The sequence below is a fragment of the Dermacentor silvarum genome, chromosome 1 (genome assembly GCF_013339745.2).
Source record: "Dermacentor silvarum isolate Dsil-2018 chromosome 1, BIME_Dsil_1.4, whole genome shotgun sequence".
NCBI classification, from domain to species: domain Eukaryota; kingdom Metazoa; phylum Arthropoda; class Arachnida; order Ixodida; family Ixodidae; genus Dermacentor; species Dermacentor silvarum.
The window spans coordinates 197,491,275-197,495,679 of record NC_051154.1 but is presented as its reverse complement, the minus strand read 5'-3'; positions in this window follow the sequence as shown (position 1 = coordinate 197,495,679).

Sequence of the window (4,405 nt, the reverse complement as noted above, 5' to 3'; positions counted from 1 at the left end):
CCGTGCCCCTTGCTACTGAGAGGCTGGCTTCTCTGCGTAGTTCAAGCGTGCAATGGCTAAGTGTACTTTACAGGCAAAATTTCCCTAACAGCAGGAAATCATCACAAAATTCTGCTCAAAATCGCCCCAACATTCTTAGATAGAAACAAATGCAAAGAACCGCGTTTGCTGCCGCACAGTCAGGAATATATTCGATTTGATTCGAATATAAGTATCCAACCGTATATTCTGTCAATGTCTATTTTTCGAATCGTATACGAATAGTAAAAATGCAATATTCCATAATATTCGAATGTCTCGAACATTCGCACAACCCTACTTTTTTTGCTGACCGAACGGCTTTATCGGCGTGCTGATTACCTATGACACCACAGTGACTTGGAAGCCACTGAAATGTGGAGTGGTGCGCTTTCTCGGCCAGGGTATGAATATCGAGGCAATGTGCTGCTGTGAACAAGCAGAATGAAGACTATATGATGGCGTGTCGTGCATAGACTACACTGGAATAAACGCTAGCTTTTGTTTTTGTTTGTTTGTTCCCACTTCGGACAAGGTGTCGCATTCTGTCGGGGCCCGCTCGCTTCTTGGAAACATCCCGGTGCTAGTGCACCAGCACATGTGTTGCGCCTGTCTTTTCTTAAAGAGAAAATTGTCGTCAAGCAACCGTGGTGGTGTAGTGGCTTTGGCGTCGCGCCGCTAAGCCCAAGGGCGCGGGATCAAATCCCGGCCGCGGCGGCCGCATTTATATGGGCGCTCGTCTACCGTGCATAGGGTGCAGGTTAAAGAACCCCAGATGGTCGAAATTAATCCGCAGTCCGCCACTACGGCGTGTTTCACGAGCATATTATGGTTCGACACGTTAACTGCCAGAATTTAATTTTAATTTAATTAAAATTGTCATATACCTGACTATAGCAGGAAGCTACCGAGGATTCGCGCTACAGTCGGGTGGATGACACATATTCCTTTCATGGACTTTCCTCCACCTTGAGAGTTTTCGAAAGAGCTATTTGCCGTCTGTCATTTCTATATCCTTCTCTTTCTGCCACTACTACATCCCCCACCCCCTACCCCCAGGTGCCAGCAGTGTACGCTGAGGCGAGAAATAGCCTGACTTTCTGGTCCAGCATCTGTTGCACAGGAGCGCCTACTTTCTCCTTACCCTCTTCTGCCGGTAACTATCCATTTCCTAAAGTGGGCGTTCTCGCTTCTTAGCACTTTGGAAATTACGTACAGCAGCTATATCTTCTCTAGGCGCACTGCCAGCCTCTACTCAAAGGATGACGGGTGCCTTTATTTACTTTCTTGTACATGAGCACTGACGAAAACTTGGCCTCAGGCCCTGACCATTTGCACTGCTTGCCTCAGTAGTCAGGCTTAAAAGTGAATACTGCGGCATCTAACGTGGTAGTTGGACACATAGGCATCCGCTTGTATTCACAAACAAACAAACAAACAAACAAACAAACAAACAAACAAAATTATTGTTGTAGAACGGTTCACAAGGTCACTCATGATGTCAGACATGATTAGTGAAGGTGACCGGCCAGTGGTAAACAGCGCTTTGCGAATGAAAAACTTTGAGAATTCTGGCCCCCCAGGATTGACCATTTTTTTGACGGTTCAGAATGCACGAAGCGATTGCACCGCCGCACTGATCGCACCTATGATACCCTCACACAAAACTGCTCTTGGAGGTGGCCTACCCGTCCTACTACTTGCATAAAAGCAAGAAGTCGTACGCTGCTCGCATCAGCTGTAACAATCCGCATGCGTCTCGGGAACATCACTCATCGAGTGTCCGCAATACAAGTTCTAGCTAGAGAACCTGCGTAGCTGCCCGAACCGGCTGTATAGGAGTCCTTTATCTTTGGACAAGGTTCCTGGTCCCTGGTCGTGCACGGAAAAACAAAGACACGCTGTCACAGAATTTCGTGACTTTCTAATAGATAGTTGTGATGATTATGGACGTTCGTCACTTGTTTGTGTGTCTTAAGACGAGAAAAACGCACAAGAGACGCCAGTTGGCAAAAAAAAATGTTTTTCTTTCAAACACACGATAAGAAAGGAAAGGAAATGAAAAGAAAACAAAACAATGTCACAGCGGAGTTTCACGCGCACACTGATGTACGCGACGCTAAGTCCTGCACCACCGTTCGGCGCGTCAAGAGTTCCGAAAAACCATCTCACGGTTTCGGTCGTGACGATCGACTCGCTTGTCGTTGCCGCGGTACGGTCGCCGAGGCGAGCCGAGGCAGAGGTGGCACGGTTGCTGTTGCTGGAACCGTCGCCGGCACACGGCTGCGCTACCGTGTGCGACGCCTGGCTATGTTGAGGACACCACTGCGTTGTCCATCCGCAACTCACGAGGACCGCGACCCAGGGTCGGCCCACGCGGACAGCACCTCGGTAGGCCTCGACCAAGAACAGCCCTCAGCAACTGCGCCCTGGCAGGAGCCGCTCAGCAGGCCTCGTCCTTGGTCCCGGAGCAGGCCTCCACATCTGGCCCAGGTAGGCACGCCTTGGTCACTCGGCCGCAGCAGGAACCACGGCCCGAGCTCTTCTTCCCGAGCGTCGCACCCGATCTGCTGCCACCGTGGCTTCGCCGCTCGAGCTCCTCCGCACGTTCGCCACGTAGCACTTCTTTTTCGTCGTTTTTTTTTTTTGTTCTTTTTTCTTCCAGCTCCCGTGCCACCTGCCCTCAGCTCGTCTTCTTCACTTCGGTAGGCACTTCTACTGAGTCCACATGTTTCGGAGTACACGTAAAAAAATATATAAAAAAATATTGTGTCCTTTCCCCACAATAGTGACCTTACGCGGCCTCTTTTAAAGACGGTCGATCGTGAATGTGCCCTCTATCTGACTTCGTGCGCGTTTAAGTGCGCTAGCTGACTTTGATCACGGATCATCATCAGAGAAAACCATTTTGGAATGCCGACCTCATAAGCCATCGCAGCAGAGGGCGACGAAGGCGCTGATTAGCTTTTTAAAGACAACAGACCTGCACATCATGAAAACCGGCGCACAAACACACAGACCGAGAAAAGAGGACAACACTCTCGGTGTGCTTGTGCGCTGGTCTTCGTGATGCAATCATACCAACTCCCCCAGCTTACTGTGCTTCTAGACCTGCACAAGCTGGAAGCTGCCTTAGCATTTATTTATTTATTTATTTATTTATTTATTTATTTATTTATTTATTTATTTATTTATTATTTATTTATTTATTTATTTATTTATTTATTTATTTAAATACTCTCAATACCTATTGTCGTTACAGAGAGGAGTGGTTTATGCATATGTCATACGACGTTAGATAAAGCAGTTTGAAAAGATGAATGATCAGTATTGCTGGTGACCGAGGCAGGGTAGGGTGGTGGTTCCATTCAGATGCTGCCTTCGGCAGGAATGAATGGCATAAAATGTTTCTACCGCAACTTGGCACTTGTACCTTGTCGCTTTGGTCGACTCGCGGTGATACGTAAATAGGTGGTATGCGAATGTAATGTTTTAATTTAGGATTAGCGAAATAAATTTTATGAGGCGAGTTTCCTTCTTGATGACAGCTCTGGCCGATCAAGCCAAGTTTTGATGGCTGATATGCTTGTACTGCGGCAATAACTTCATAAAATAAAACGTGTGGACCGGTATTGAAAAGCTTCGAGTAAGTATGTTAGCTGTTTTGTAGATGGATACCAAATTCATGAAGCGTACTCTAGTTTTGATCTTACAAGTGTTTTATACAATGTGCGTTTCAGGGAAATAGGGGCGCGAGAAAAATTGCGACGTAGAAAGCCAAGTGTTCGGTTAGCAGAATTAACCACGTATTCGATGTGAGTATACCATGAGAGATGATTAGAAATGTGAACACATAAATATTTATAGGACGTGACAAGGGAAAGAATAGAGCTGTTAATTTTGTAGGAAAACGTAGAAACAGCACTATCGCGAGAAAATGTCACCATTTTACATTTATTGATGTTTTGTTTCAGTAGCCATTGATTACACCCCGAAGAGATGTTGTCCAAGGTCTGATTGAAGTGAGAGGGAATTGCTTGGGTTGGTTATTTCCCGATAAATAGCAGAATCATAAGCAAAAATTTGGATGTTAGATGGGAACTTGTTCGGTAGATCGTTAATATAAATAAAAAATAACAAAGGCCCGAGGATTGAACCTTGCACCACACCGGGAAATACAAGTCAGGTTGGTGAAACGGCGTTATTAACAGACACGTAATGTTAACAGCGCCTTCATTGGTGTTCATGGTGCTACACGTGATCCTGTGCTGCCATAGCCTGCAGTGATAGAAACTGGCTGTGATTGTGCTCTCTCTCTCTCTCTCTACTTTCTTCTTATCCTTATACCTTCCCTTCCCTGTACCCTAATGTAGGGTAGCAAATCGGA